Source organism: Perognathus longimembris, chromosome 6 (assembly GCF_023159225.1).
Source record: "Perognathus longimembris pacificus isolate PPM17 chromosome 6, ASM2315922v1, whole genome shotgun sequence".
NCBI classification, from domain to species: Eukaryota; Metazoa; Chordata; class Mammalia; order Rodentia; family Heteromyidae; genus Perognathus; species Perognathus longimembris.
In genome coordinates this window covers 40,282,863-40,299,691 of record NC_063166.1, presented here as the reverse complement: position 1 = coordinate 40,299,691, position 16,829 = coordinate 40,282,863, and positions in this window count along the sequence as shown.

Below are 16,829 nucleotides of genomic sequence, written 5' to 3'. Positions count from 1 at the left end.
CACCCCAGTAAGAATGTCGTATATCAAGAAAACCTGAATAACAGTTGTTGGAAGGAATGTGGCCAAAAGGGAACTCTACTTCATTGTTGGTGGTAATGTACACTGGTTCAGCCACTCTGGCAAGCAGTATGGAGATTCCTCAGAAGGCTAAGTATTGAAGTCCCCTATGACCCAGCAGCCCCATTTTTGGGTATCTATCCAAAATACCACAAACAAAATCACAGTAAAGCCACCAGCACAACAATGTTCATCACAGCACAATTTGTCATAGCTAGAATCTGGACCCAACCCAGATGCCCCTCAGTAGACGAATGGATCAGGAAATATACATATACACAATGGAATTTTATGCCTGTATCAGAAAGAATGATATTGCCCCATTCCTAAGGAAATGGAAGGACTTGGAAAAAATTATACTAAGTGAAGTGAGCCAGACCCAAAGAAACATGCACTCTATGGTCTCCCTTATTGGGAATAATTAGTACAGGTTTAGTCAAGTCACAGCAGAGGATCACAAGAGTCCAACAGCTATACCCTTATGAACACATAAGATGATGCTAGTGAAATGAACTCCATGTTATGGAAACAATTGTTATATCACTGTTGTAACTCCTTTCAACGTCCCATGTGTATGTGTATCTTCTATTATTGATGATGTTCTTGTATCACCTTCCTGCGGTTGTACCTACTCTATCTCTGAAATCTTATCTGAGTATATTGGAAACCGTGTATACTGGTATTAGATCTAGGAAATTGAAAGGGAATACCAAAATTGAGAGACATAGGGTAAAAAAAGACAAACAACTACAAAAGTAATACTTGCAAAACTGTTTGGTGTAAGTGAACTGAACACCTCAGGGGAGGAAAGGGAAAGGGGGAGGAGGAGGAGGGAGGGGGTATGAGGGAGGAGGTAACAAACAGTACAATAAATGTATCCAATGCCTAACGTATGAAACTGTAACCTCTCTGTACATCAGTTTGATAATAAAAATTTGAAAAAAAAAGAACTAGGGAAGGGAAAGGGAATATCAAAATCGAGAGACAAAGGATAAAAAGACAAATGACTCCAAAAACAATATTTACAAAACCATTTGGTGTAAACCAACTGAACAACTCATGGGGGGAGAGGGAAAGAGGAGCGAATGAGGGAGGAGGTAACAAATCATATAAGAAATGTACCCACTGCCTTTTGTATGAAACTGTAACCCCTCTGTACATCACTTTGACAATAAATGACTATTCAGAAAAAAAATCAGAGGACAAAAATTTTATTCCTGAAAATTATCATATAATGGCAATAAAACTAAAGTTTGAATATATTAGTCTAATAAGCAAATCTTTCAAAAATAGAATTGAGATGGGAAATAGAAGAACATGAAAGAAAACACATTTACAGAATGAATTTTGAATCCTGCACATCTGTATAACAGCAGCTGTGGAAAGAAATGCTGACTTTAAGAATAATGAGAGGAAGTAGAGTTCCGACCTTGAATTAAAATGCTAAAGGCCTAAGTTTAACTTTCAGTATTAGTGGGGGGGGGGGGAGGAGGAGAAGGAGGAGGAGAAAGAGGAGGAGGAGGAGGAGGAAGATGAGGAGGAGGAAAAGGAGGAGGAAGAAGAGGAAGAGGAGGAAGAGGAAGAAGAGGAAGAACAAGAACAATAATAAGAAGATAATTAAAGTTGACAGAACCCTTGCATTTATAGGTTATGGGTAGCATGGAGAATTCCATGCTACAAATATAGACAACTTTTTGGAAAGAAAATAAGAAATACAGGGTCACAAAATCTAGGAATATAGTAAAATGGTCTTATGCCTCATTAAAAGAAAATGAACTCAACTCTACTGAAGTTACCAGTTAAGCAGTATTTGAGAGAGGAGTAGATGCTAGGTGAGAAATAAAACGCTTCAATGAGAGTAGAGCTAAATGTCAGCCTTGAGCATAAAGCTAAATAACAGTGCTCTGGTCATGAGTTTATGACCTAGTACTAGCAAAGATGTTTTAAAGCTTCAGTGATACACAAAATAAAACCATTTTATGACCACTAAATACATATAGAAGATATCTAAACAAGACAGAACAGTAAGGCAAGAGGTAGGAGTATAGAAATGCAAGGGAATCATTATATTAATCTGCTTATGCAGGCAATGAACAGAAGGGAATCAGTAGAATTTGTTGAAAGAATGAGTCAATAACTTAGTCCTAAGAAAAATTGCAGCTAATATTGTAATGCACATAGAAGAAAAGAGGAGGAAGCTTTTCTTTTAAGGTTACTAGTATTTTATTTACTTTTCATTGTTTCTGCATTAAAAATCAGATGTTGAAGACCGGGGCAGTATATAGGAATTTTCTATAATCACTGCTCAATTATTCTGAAAACTCAAATTTTCCCTAAAATAAACCATTCATTAACAACATAAGAATAAGCTAGGTACCGGTAGCTCATGCTTCTAATCCTAGCTACTCAGGAAGCTGAGATCTAAGGGTCGCAGTTCAAAGCCAGCCCAGGCAGGAAAGTCCATAAGACTCTTACCTCCAATTAACCACCAGAAAACTGGAAGCGGGGCTGTGGCTCAAGTGGTAGAGTACTAGCCTTGAGCTGAAGAGCTCAGGGACAGGGCCCAGGCCCAGAGTTCAAGCCTCACAACTGAGACACACACACACACACACACACACACACTCACACACACACACACAAATGTACTATAGCTCAGTAGAGAAAGGTGCAGACTGTAGACTCAGATTGCCCAGGGTCAATGTCAGCTCTGGCATACAGGATCTGGTAGCCCTGTGCAACATTCTCCAACTGTCAAGTAGGTTGGGCTTCTTTGTGTTTTTAATTATTTTCTTTCAGTGTTTTGATCATGGTTACCTCCATAGAACTGAGAAATACACCTGGCACATAGTTTGAATACTGTAGATAGTTCATTTAAGTGAATGAATATATATGTATACAAGCCTCAAACTTCTGGGGTAAAATTGCAAGCTTATACAACCCACACCACCTCTTCATTTGCCAGATGGACAACCAGTCCCTGTGGCATCAGTACTGTAAGCTTATATCTCAGTATATTCTTCAGTTTATCTTTTGATGCTTCAAAGCCCTTTTTCCCTAAAGCCAACATTTCAGATTTCCACATTCACCCAACATTTTCACAAGGAAAACACATATTGTGAATAAAAATAAAAACTGAAAACAGATCTTTCATGTCCTCATGGACAACTTTAGTACATCCATCCATTTATATGTTTGTTGCAATCAAATTAAATAAATTTCTGTCAAACACCAGCTGAGAGTGAACCACTTATATCTCGTCTCCAACTTCCAGAAGTCAGACAACTGCTTCTATCCATTGTTTCATGTGTATGACTCCCTGGAGCACAAAAGAAAATCATTAGAAATTAAAAGAAAATAATTGGAAATTAGAATAAATAGGAGAGCCAGTCTGTGGAATATTTCCATGACCCAAAGCATTCTACACAAAACATGAACAAGGAATCAAATTATTCTCCCTATATAGGCTGAGATACATTGAATTCATGTCAAGAAAGTATAGTTCTCTATGATCTATAAACTGATGCTGTATAAGAAAGAGAACCAATGTGCTTACATGCTCAGTGTTACCAAATGCCCTCAGATTCCTAAGCACATGGTGAATCTTTGTCCTGGTGCTCTAAACTTTAACATCATGTTCCTAGATTCTACTACCACTGAAGTGCATGTATATTACATTTCCAGAAAATGATACCACTTGTTCTATGTGAAAACTTAAATTTTCTTATGGATGGAAAACAAACAACTGTAATTAAGCTGCAAACTGTTGTTTAGTACCTACTTCAACATAGATAGAGATTTGTTGGGTCTGTCATATTTCCTGAATTCTGTCATCTATTAAGAAAAAAAACACTAGGATACACATTCTATTATCTATCTGCAAGATGATGAAACACAGCAGAAAGAAAGATAATTAGAATGTAACTGTGTATTCACTTTTTGCTACAATTCTATCGCTACTCTTTCATCATTTATTCATTTTATAGTCATTCCAAACATTCTGCTCAATTCTGAGCATATGGAAGCAATCAAAACAGATATGATCTCATACCATACTGAGCCAAATTTTCTACTAAATATTGTGTAAACATTTTCTTACAAATTTAAATGTCAAAGTATAGGAAGAAATCACTTTCTCCAGTGACAGAGACAATAAGTGCTTCTAAATATTTCTATTTAGAAAAAATATTTCTGCGTATTTTCACTCCTCATATTGCAGGTATGTTAGGCTATATGACAAACTTAGAAATAAATGGCAGGTGTCACTTCTATCTCAAACCTACTAAAGCCATTATGCCTTCACCATTTCTTCTCATGTACACAGCTAAGCTGTATGATCATGGTTCTTCTGTAGGATGGAACCCTAAATCATAGAATAGAAGAGAGAAAGCACTATATCTGCATAATATTCTATATAGGCAAGTAAAACAATGTATTTTGTGAAGCCATGTAGAGTCATGGGTTTATTTTTTTACCATGGCAATTTTTTAATATGTTTCTATCTCTCCTAGTAATGAATCCTAAGATTTTAGATAATATAAATTTAAACAGAAACTGTTTGGCTTATGAAGCCATACAGGTTTTATTAGTGATTTATCATTTAATGCCAAAACAGCCTAATGCCTAAGTGGTCAAAGTTCACATGGTGCCTAAAAATGTTTGTAAAGAGAAGTAGTTAATATATGGTGGTCGGTGATTCTATCAGTTCCATAGCCTTATTTCCTAAGCTATCCTAAGCCAACTTGCTCAAGATGATAATTTATTTCTTTTTAAAAAATGATTTATTGTCAAAGTGATGTGCAGAGGAATTACAGTTTCATATGGAAGGTTTGATTACAATTTTTATGAAACTTGTTATCTCCTCCCTCATTTTCATCCCACCTTGCCCCTTCCTAAACCCCCCCGCCCCCCAGTTGTACATTTTGTTTAGAGCATTAGGTCCTTTAAATCTTACTGTTGCATTGGTTTGCCTTTTACCTCCTGTCTCTCTATGTTGATGTTCCCCCTTCATTTCTCTTGTTCTGATAAATGTATATAAAATACGCAGGGTAACAGAATCAGTTACAGTGACATCAGTGGTAGAACTATGGGGGAAAAAGGCAAAAGAAAAAGTCAAATTTCACATGTACATTGAAAATAACAGTAACAAAGATACACCACTTATTTACAAAATTTGGAGTTCATTTTGTTTAGCATCATCTTATGTGTTCATATGGTCATAGCTACTGAGTTAACTTATTTTTTATACCACGCACATCCTAAATTTATAGGCCAAAATATTTTTTCTTTTTTTTTTCCATTTCTTTTTTCCATATTTTTTTCTTTATTGTCAAAGAGTGATACAGAGGGGTTACAGATTCATATGAAAGGTAGTGAGTATGTTTCTTGCTCTACTTGTACCTCCTCCCTCATTTCCCCCTCCCCCCTTCCACTCTCCCCTCAAGAGTTGTGCAGTTGGTTTACACCAAAGGGTTTTGTAAGTATTGCTTTTTGAATGGTTTTTTATTTGTTCTTTGTCTCTCAATTTTGGTATTCTCTCTCCCTTCCCCAGTTCTAATACCCATATAAACAGTATCCAGGGTACTCAGATGTGATACAGTGGTAGCGAGGGTACTGCCACAGGAAGGGAGTACAAGAGAAACAAAACTAAACAAACCAACCAGTCAAACAAACAGACAAGGAAAAAGAGAAAGAAAAGTAGTAAGAGTTCAGATGGCATGTTGAGAATAATTACAACAGTGGTATAACTCTTGTTTCCATAATGTGGAGTTCATTTCACTTGGCATCTTCTTATGTGATCATATGGGTGTAGCTACTGGGGTATTTTGATCTTCTACCCTGACTAGCCTATTTCTGTACTAGCTATTCCCTATGAGGGACACCATAGGGTTTATGATTCTTTGGGTCTGGGTCACTTCACTTAGTATGATTTTTTACAAGTCCTTCCATTTCCTTACTAATTGGGCATCATTCCTTCTGATGGAGGCATAGAATTCCATTGTGTACATGTACCACATTTTCCTGATCCACTCGTCTGCTGGTCGTCCACTCGGTTGGTTCCATGTTTTAGCAATGATGAATTGTACTGCGATGAACACAGTTGTGCTGGTGGCTTTAGTTTAGTTTAGTTTGGGTAGATGCCCAAAAGTGGGGCTACTGGGTCATAGGGGAGCTCTATCTTTAGCCTTCTTAGGAACCTCCACACTGCTTTCCAGAGTGGTTGAACAAGTTTGCATTTCCAGCAACAATGTAGTAGAGTTCCCTTTTGACCACAACCTCTCCAGCATTTGTTATTATTGGATTTCTTGATAACAGACATTCTTCCTGTGGTGAGGTGGAATCTCAATGTTGTTTTGATTTGCATTTCTTTTATGGCCAGTGATGTAGAGCACTTCTTCATGTGACTCTTGGCCATTCTCATTTCCTCTTCAGAGTCTCTTTTTTAGGTCTTTAGCCAATTTGTTGAGAGGGCTGTTGGTTCTCTGATTGTTTGTTTGGAAGAATTTAACTTTTTGAGTTCTGTATATATTTTAAATATCAGGCCTTTGTCCGTTGTATGGCTGGTAAAGACATTTTCCCAATCTGTGGGCTATTTACCTTGGAAGCTATATCCTTTGCCCTACAGAAGCTCTGCAGTTTGATACAGTCCCACTTGTCCAACCTTTCTTTGATTTGTTGCATTTCTGGGCTTTCGTTGATGAAATTTCTTCCAGTGCCAAGGAGTCCTAGAGTTTCTCCTATTCCTTCTTGTAGAGTTTTCGGGGTATCTGATTTTATTTCCAGGTCTTTGATCCATTTGGAGTTGATTTTGGTGCAAGGTGATAAATAGGGTTCTAGTTTTAGTTTGGTACAGGTTTTGTCTTTTTTCCAACATATATTTTTACCTTCTTTGTCAAAGATTAGGTAGCTGTAGGTCTGTGGGTTCATTTCTGGGTCTTCAGTTCTGTTGCATCAGTCTTGACCTGCTCTTGTGCCAGTACCAAGCTGTTTTTTATTACTATAGCTTTGTAGTACAATTTAAAATGTGGTATTGAAATTCTGCCTGCACTGTTCTTTCTACTTAGGATTGTTTTTGCTATTCGGGGTCTTAAATTATTCCATATGAATTTCTGCATTGCTTCCTCTATTTTATTCAAGAATGATGTTGGGATATTGATGGGTATTGCATTGAATTTGTAGATAGCTTTTGGAAATATTACTATTTTCATGATGTTAAGCCTCCCAATCCAGGGGCATGGGAGTTTTTTTCCATTTCTTAAGTTCTGCCTTATTTTCCTTTTTCAGATTTTTAAAGTTGTCATCACAGAAGTCTTTCACTTCTTTTGGTTAAGGTTATTCCTAGGTATTTGTTTTTTGAAGCTACTGCAAAAGTTGTTACTTTTCTGATTTCAGGCTCACTTTTCAGGCTGTTAGTGTATATAAAAGCCATTGATTTTTGAGGATTTGTTTTTATATCCTGCTACTTTGCCAAAGTTTTGGATCAGCTCTAGTAGCTTGGGAGTAGAGTCTATGGGCTTCTGAAGAACCTGAAGGTATAGGATCATGTCATCCGCAAAGAGAGAAAGTTTAACTTCATCTTTTCCTATTTGGATCCCCTTTATGTTTTCTTCTTGCCTAATTGCTCTGGCTAGGAATTCTAGTACTATGTTTAAGAGGAGAGGGGAGAGCAGACATCCCTGTCTTGCTCCTGATTTTAAAGGGAATGGATTTAGCTTTTCATTGTTTAGTATTATGCTCGCTGCTGGTTTGTCAAAAACAGCCTTTATTATATTCAGGAATGTTCCCTGGAATCCCAGTTTTTCCAGGGCTTTTATAATAAATGGGTGCTGGAGTTTATCAAATGCCTTTTCCGCATCTAGGGATATAACCATGTGATTCTTTACCTTGCTCCAGTTGATGTGGTGGATTACATTAATTGACTTGTGTATATTGAACCAACTTTGCATCCCTGGGATGAATCCAGTTTGATCATAGTGTATGATTTTTTTGATGACTTATTGAAGTCGATTGGCCAGAATTTTGTTGAGGGGCTTTGCACTGATATTCATCAAGGACATGGGTCTATAGTTTTCTTTTCTTGATGTGTCCCTGTCTCGTTTTGGGATTAGCATTATGCTATCATTGTAGAATGTATTTGGTAGTGAGCTTTTACTCCCTATTTCATTGAAGAGTTTAAGGAGTGTTGGTGTTGGATCTGTTTGAAAGCTTTGTAGAATTCCTCTGTGAATCCATCTGGACCTGGGCTTTTCTTGGAAGGGAAATCTCTTATTGCTGTTTCAATTTCATCGCTGATGTGCATCTGTCTTCTTGGTTAAGTTTGGGCATATCAATTTTTGTTAAGAATTTTTCCATTTCTTCGAGGGTCTCAAATTTGTTGGCATATAGGTTTGCAAAATACTCCCTTATTATATTCTGGATCTATGTTGTTTCTGTGGTGATGTTACCTGTTTTGTCTCTGATCTTGTTTATTTGGGTATGCTGTCTTCATTTTTTGGTCAGTTTTTTTCCAAGAACTAACTCTTTGTTTTGTTGATTCTTTCTATGATTTTTCTGGATTCCAAGTCATTTAATTCTGCTCTGATTTTACTTATTTGCTTCTGTCTGTTGGCTTGGGGTTTGGCTTCTTGCTCCCTTTCAAAGAGTTTGAGTTGCTTTGTTAAGTTGTTGAATTGAGATTTCTCCAGTTTGTTGATGTAGGTGCTCAGGGCTATAAATATTCCTCTATTACCTTTGTTGTATCCCAGAGGAGCTGGTAATTTGTGTGTTCATCTTGGTTTAGTTCCATAAACATTTGAAATTCTGTCCTGATTTCCTCAATGATCCATGGGTTGTTCAGCAATATATTGTTGAGTCCCCATAAATTGTGGTGTTTTCTTTGGTGGCTTTTGGCGTTGAGCTCTAATTTATTCCATTTTGGTCTGAGAGTATGCAGGGATGATTTCAATGTTTCTGAATTTGTACATGTTTGCTTTGTGCCCTAACAAGTGATCTATTTTAGAGAATGTTCCATGTGCTGCTGAGAAGAATGTATATTCTGGTGTTGTTGGATGAAATATTCTTTTGATGTCAGTTAAGTCTAGATGGTCTATGCAGATGCTTAGTTCTGAGCTTTCTTTGCTCATTTTTTGGCATGTTGATCTGTCCAGAGGTGAGAGTGTTTTGATAAAGTCTCTGACAATCAATGTGTTTGGGCCTATGAGAGTTTTTAGAGTCAGTAATGTTTGTTTGATGAAGTTGGGAGCTCCTGTATTTGGTGTGTAGATATTTAAGACGGTTATATCCTCCTGTAGGAGAGATCCCTTTGTTAGTATGTAGTAACCTTCTTTGTCTCCTTTTATTGTTTTTAGTTTGAAATCAATTTTATCTGATACTAAGATTGCAACACCAGCCTTCTTGCGGAGCCTGTTTGCTTGATAGATTTATTGCAGCCTTTCACTTTTAGAATATGTTTGCTTTAGCTGGCAAAGTGAGTCTCTTGGAGGCAGCAGAAAGATGATCTTGTTTTTTGACCTAACTTCTCAATCTATGCCATTTAATTGGAGAGTTAAGTCCATTAATATTGAGAGTTAGAATTGCGAGGTGATTACTTGTTTCTTTCATTGTATCTATCTTTGTAGGGGCTGTGACTTCCCTTTTTGCTTTACTAATCTGGAGTTTTGCGTAGGGATGCTTTCCCTGTCTGGATTGTGGTCTTGGTGGTTTTCGATGTGGAGGACATCTTTGAGCATATTCTGTAATGCTGGTTTCATGGAGATATATTGGTTCTATTTTTCCTTGCTATGGAAGACTTTTATTTGACCTTCAGCTATGAATGAGAGTTTAGCTGGATACAGAATTCTTGGTTAAAAATTATTTTTCTTTAAGATATGGAAAACATCATTTCAAGCTTTCCTTGTCTCCAGTGAGAAATCTGGGGTAATTCTGATTGTTTTTCCTTTATATGTGATTGTTCTCTTTTCCCTAGCCACTTTAAGGATTCTTTCTTTGGCCTCTATTCATCCTACTTTGATTACAGTATGTATATGGGACGTCCTGTTCTGGTCTGCTCTGTTTAGGGTCCTAAATGCTTCTTGTATCTGGATGGGCCTGCCCTTCTGGATGTTTGGGAAGTACTCAGCTAATGTTCTGTTTAATAAGTTGCCTATTCCATTAACTTCTTTCTCTCAGTTTTCTTCAATACCTATTAGCCTTATATTGGGCATCCTGATTGTATCTTCAAGCTCATGAAGTGATCTTTCTTGCTTTTTGTATTGATTTTGTATTGTTTTTTGTTCTTTCTCCATAAAGTCTAGGCTGTCTTTGATTCCTGAGATTTGATTTTCCACATCATACAGTCTGCTCCTTAAACTTACAACTTGATTTCTTGTCTCCCTGCCTTCTGATTGATCTTTCTTGATGGCTTCCATGTTTCTGCTGTAATTCTCTTTTAGGTCCTGTATGGACTTCCTTACTTCATTAATTTGGTTCTGGGTGCTGTCTCTGATCTCTTTTATCTGAGTAGTTACTTTTCATAGGACTCTTTCTGTTGGAGTTTGTGTATCATTCTGTTTGTGGAGGCCATGAAGTCCTCTATTAATTTATGATTGGATTCATCACATTCACAAATTATTCTTTGGTGCACCTCCTCATGCTCTAGCATACTTGTCTAGAGAGACTCAAACTTTTCATTTATCATTATTATCAGCATAGTTTTGAGTGCTCTCCTCTGGGATTTTAATTGAATGCTCTGTTTCCTGTTTGTTTTGAGTAGGTGATGAGTTTCCCTGTCTTGCCATACTTTTTGGGTTTCTTCTGCCCATTTGGATTTGGAATACTCGTCTGCTTGCCCCCTTTGGCACTGTTTAGGACCTGAACCTGGCCCTATCAGGTCCTGTTGTGCTATTCTTATAGGTACACAGACATAGACAGTTAAGTTCCCTCTCTTTCTTGGGCATATCAGCAGATTTGGTGTCCCCACAAATTACACTTAGGAAGTAAAAACCAACCCTGAGCCCTATATTCAGTAGCTAAATTGTATACCATTGCAATCTTGTCATTTCTTTTTGGGTTGATACAATTGCTCTAGTAATGCCTTTGGCTCACTCAGATTGACCCCGGATGCCTATTATCTTGTCTACCATTAACCTGGGCTCAATGGAATCTGGATGTCCTGGGTGGTGGTGACTCTCTGGTTCTCTGAGGATTGCAGGTAGAAGTTGGGTGCCCTCAGTAATTGGGTGACTGTGGTCAGCCTGGGGAACCAGTGTGTTGCTCCCAACGCATTGGCAGTGCCAATGTTCCACCTCGGAGGCAGAGGGGCCTATGGCACCCGGCTGGGACCTCTGGGCTGCTGGCAGGTTCTGGCTGGGCCTCCTGAGCTGCCTGAGCCTCCTGAGCTGCCTGCCGTGGGTCCTGGATGGGACCCCTGGGCTATCTGCTGTATTCCCGGCTTGGATTCCTGGGCTGGTGACCGTGGGTGGTGGACTCCGGCTCAAACCACTGAGTTGCCTGGGGCGCCCAGGTGGGACCCCCCCAATTGTCAGCAGAGCCCCAGTTAGGACCCCCAAACTGTAGGCAGAGCTCCAGCTGGGACCCCTGACCTGTGAGCAGCGCCCTAGCTGGGACCCCCAAACTGTCAGTGGAGGCTGGGCCGGGGCCCCCGGACTGTGGTCAGAATCCCCGCGGGGACTGTCTCCCTCCCCCGCCTCAAACTGTTGGCGGAGCCTGGGTAGGACCCCCAAACTGTGGGCAGAGCCCCGGGTGGGACCCCTAAACTGTCAGCGCAACCATGGTGGGACCCCCGAACTCTCGGTGGAGCGCCCAGTAGGACACCTGAACTGTGGGAGGAGCCCCGGGCGAGATCCCGGAACTGTTGGTGGAACCCAAGATGGGCCCCCCAAACTGCCTGTGGAGCCCTGTTCAGCCCCTGAACTGACTGTGGAGCCCTGGGTAGGCCCCCCAACTGCCAGCGAAGCTCCCGGTGCCCCCCCCTACTGCCAGCGGAGCCCCCTCTCAGGCCCCCGACCTGCCTGCGAAGTCCTGGATTTGACTCCCGGATTGCCTGTGGCACTAGTCTGCAACTCCTGAATTGCCTGCAAAGCCAAGGCTACGATTCCCAATTGCCTGCAGTGCTCAGGCTGCTACTCTCAAACTGCCTGTGGCAGGCCCTGGGTGGGAAGTTGGGGCTGCTGGAAGGCATAGTGAAGGGTTCTGGCTAGAAGGATGGAGATGCCTGCAGGGAAGTTCCTCCCTCCTGGGTGGACCTGGCTGTGTCCTTCACTGGGGTTTGTGGGTAGAGGCTGGGTGTTCCCAGACACTGGAGGACAATATTTGGGCTGGGAAACCAGTCTGTTGCTATATCAGTAGTATCAGCAGTGATGGCGGCATAGAGGCAGGCCAATTGTTGTGTTTACTTGGTGTTACAGGGCCACTGGCCCCTCAAAGGTTCCTCCTATCTGGGTGGAGACTCCTTCCCCTGGGCAGTGAAGTAGAGTGGGGGTTCGCTACATTGAAACGGGGTCCCCCCCAAGGGAGGGGATTCCTGGTTCCCCCAAGAGTCCACCACTCAGTCTCCAGCTACAAGATGCCAAAAAGACCGATTTATTGGGGAAGTAAAAAGTGAACAAGAAGTGAACCAACCGGCCTTGGTCGCAGCCCAGACTTGGGAGCCAAAACTGCCTACCACGTGTGCAGGATCAGGGCCCAGACTCGGGAGCTGGAGCCGCCCACATGTGTGGCCTTCTAGCCTGGTTATAAGGCAAACATCACAGTCAAACTTGCCACACGCAGGTGACCAATGAGGATACAACACTTACAGAGCATGCTAGGCCGCACGCAGGTGGCCAAAAGCGTTATAGTCTGTCTCTTAGTACCTGTTTGAACCAACCTATCATTCTAGTTAGAATTGGTGAATGGATTTGGCTGGGCTCACATGATGCAGGTGGATAAGTCTACTCATAGGAGGGCACAGGTTCCCTTGAAGCTCCCAGGCCTCAGTGATCAATCTACGTAACTTATCATAATAAAGGGGAGCTTCCCTGAATAGGGTGGGGGAGGGCTTAGTTGAGATGGAGTTGGCTTCTGCTCTAATCTGAGCTGGAGTTAACCTGAAGTTCCTCCACAGCTAATGATGGCACTGGCCAGATCTGACCCCCCTATTACATTCCCCCATTTTTTTTGTACATAAAAATGAAATCATTGATTTCTCTTGGAGAGCTTAATCTTGCCTGGACTGTAACATGACTCCACCCAAAGGTTCCTGGGGAGAGCAAGGATGATACAAGAGCCAGTCTGATGTGACTGCTGCTCTTAAGCTTGTACCCAGAAAGAACCTGGTTGTCTATGAGGTCCATCCCCAGGACAGCTGCAGGTGTTCTCACCTGCTTTAAATCTCTATCCAGTTAACTAGGTAACTGGCACATCTCCTCTGAGGTCACACCCTAGTTAATCTGGACACTCTAGTACACTTGGACACATCTCCCACTCCAAGCATTTCCTGGGAGTGACTCTGTAGCCTGCCATGCATATTTTTCTTAATAGAGCTCCTCAACTCCAGTTAACTTAGAGGAGTGGGAAGGTTACCACAGGAAGAATGTCTCCCCAATATCTTAGCTTTACTACCCACTATCACAGATGACTGGCAAGTTCCTGCCCAGTAGATAGGCATGGGCATTTAGAAAAGCATGCTTACAAACTATTCTTTTTGGACCTCCTGGCTCTGGTTAACTTTTGAAAGGCCAAACACAGGTGACTCTGAGATCTGACACTGTCTCTGCCATCCAAGCAGTGGCTTGCTGCCTCTGGATGCTCCATTTGTCCCAGGAGTGACTTTTCCACTCTGAGGTAAATGCACCTTTGGCATTTCTCTTGGTCCATCGCTGGACTTGGACTCAGGGCTTGAGTGCTGTCCCTCAGCTCTTTAGCTCAAGACTAGCACTCTACCACTTTGAGCCTCAAAGCAACTCACAACTCTGTTCCCAGCACTTCTGCTGGCCAACTAGAGACGAAGACTCTCACAGGGACCTTTCTCTGCCCGGGCTGGCTTTGAACCACAGATTTCAGGTCAGTGAGTATTACAAGAGGCCACTTTACTCCAATTAAGGCAACAAGATGGTCCATACAGAAATAGTTTTTAAGTATGCTCTTACCTGGAACTTGTTAGGAATCACCTGTCCTCTGTGGATCTGTTGAAAACTGTTACAAAATGCCTATAGACAGACTGGAAATGCATTTTTGATTTTAAAGTCTTTTCCTCAGTTCCTCTTTTGACAATGCAATAAACCTCCAAAAATTTGGTAATGCTCAAACTCCGAGTTTAAACTTAAACTCGCCCATTCTTACTCTTTATCAAAGTCACAAGAACATTATTAGTTCAAATGTTTCACAAATGTCCATTTTAGTGGGTCATCCCAGACTGCACCACCTTCCACTTATCCTCCTTGGTTAGCTGCTTTGAAGTGGGAGGCGTGGATCCAGGTCCTTAGGCCGTCTACCTTGACAGCAGTAGGAGTGGTCAGGACTACAGTGTAGGGGCCTTTCCAGCAGGGCTCCAAGGACTCAGTTTTATGTTGCCTTACCCACACCATCTGTCCTGGCACAAAAGAGCATAAGGCTAGGGCATCCTTAGGCAGCTTCTCATGAGCGACTTTGATCTGGGAATAAAGTTCATTTTGGATTCTCTGCAGGACCTGTAAGGACTGTAACAAATGTTGGTTAGACAATTCAGCTATTTTTTCAGAACCAAGCTTAGGGCATAGGAGGCCTCCTGAACATTATCTCATAAGGTGTGATGCCCTTAAAGTATGGAGTACAGCGTACCTGCAGAAGGGCAAATGGTAGGAGGGCCGTCCAGTTTTCGCCAGTCTCAAGGGTCAATTTGGTTAAGGTCTCCTTTAGAGTCCTATTTATCCTTTCTACCTGACCTGAACTTTGGGGATTATAGGCACAATGTAATTTCCAATTAATCCCCAATGACTTACCCAAAAGCTGGGTTACCTGAGAGATGAAAGCAGGGCCATTGTCTGAGCCTATGGCTACTGGGAGTCCAAACTTGGGAATTATCTCCTCTAGCAGCTTCTTTGTTACAGTCTGTGCTGTTTCCCACTTGGTTGGGAAAGCTTCTGTCCATCCTGAAAAAGTGTCTACAAAAACTAGCATATCCAGCAGCCACTTCCCGTGCAGCTTCATCCGCTCTCTGGTTCCCCTTTGCCTCCTCTGAGTTTCCCTTCTGATGTCCTTGGCAGTGCATTACAGCAACTGCTTTGGCAACCATGTGGCCTGAAGTAGGCCTAATATCTGTTCTTTGTTTTTGATGGTTTTGCCTTCTGCTGTCAGCAGCCCGCATTCCTTATAAATGGCCCCGTGTACATGTACAGTGGCAAATGCATATCTGCTGTCCATATAGATGTTGACCTTCTTGTCCTTTCCCAGTGTCAAAGCTTGGGTTAGGGCAATGAGCTCAGCTTTTTGCGCTGAGGTGCTCACTGGTAACAGCTCGGCCCAGATGACTTGGTCCCCTTCCACGACCGTTGCTCCCGGTAGCCTCACTCCGCCCATCATGTAGCTGCTCCTATTGGTGAACATGGTTTTTTCTGCATCTGGTAGTGGGACATCTGTGAAGTCTGGTCGAATGCTGTGGACATGGGCCACAACCTCCGCACAGTTGTGCAGCACTGTCTCTGATCAGTGTCTGGCAGAAGGGTGGCAGGGTTGAGGGGTGTGGAAGCTTGAAAAGTCACTTTAGGCTGGTTGACCAACAGGGCCTGGTACTGTGTTAGCCTGGCATTGGACATCCACCGGTCCGGGGGGCTTCGCAACAAGTTCTCAACTGCATGGGGAGTAGTTACCATCAGGTCCTGCCCCAATGTTATCTTGTTAGAGTCTTTAACTAGCTGAGCTGTTGCTGCAATCCCCTTAAGGCAGGTAGGCCATCCTGGTGCAACAGCGTCCAATTTTTTAGATAAGTAGGCCACTGGCCGATACCAGGGTCCTAACTTCTGAGTTAGCATGCCTTTTCCCACTCCAGCCTTTTCGTCCACGAATAGGTGGAAAGGTTTGTGGATCTCCTGAAAGGCCCAGGGCTGGAGCTGAGACTAGCTGCTTTTTAAGGGTCTGGAATGCCCATTCCTCTTCTTCTGTCCATCTAATATTTTCTCCTGGCCCTTTGGTAATCTCACATAAGGGCCCTGCTACTTCAGCAAATCCTAAAATCCAGAGTCTACAGTACCCCACAGTTCCCAAGAATTCACTTGTCTCTTAGTCTTGGAAGTGGGGATCTGCATGATTGCTTGTTTCCTGGAGCTCGATAAGGTCCTCAGTCCCCCTTTGAGATCATACCCGAGATATGTGGCTCTCTTGGTGCACAGCTGGCCTTCTGATGGCCTGCCATTGTTTCCTGGGACTAGCTTCTTGGTTTCCCGGAGAATCCTGTCTTTCTCCTCAGTGGTGAAGAGGATGTCCAGGAGTTGCAGAATATCGGCTCAGGTGGGTCGATGAATCACAAAGAGAGTTTCTAACAAAGAGGTTAGTGCCTGAGGCTTCTTTGAGAAGGGAGGGTTCTGCTGTTTCCAACTTAATAGATCATTAGAAGCGAAGGGGACAAGAACCTCATAAGGATGAGCCTGAACCTCTTCAGGGGGTCCAATATTTTCCTGTAAAACACATCTGATAACCACAATAAGCAAAAGCAAAAACAAGAACAGACACAGGTCGAGGAGCAGTTCCTTGGTGGATTTTGCTCATCCCATGCAAAGTCAATCATAGCACTAGCAAGCAGGAGTTAGAAGCGTGAACAGACA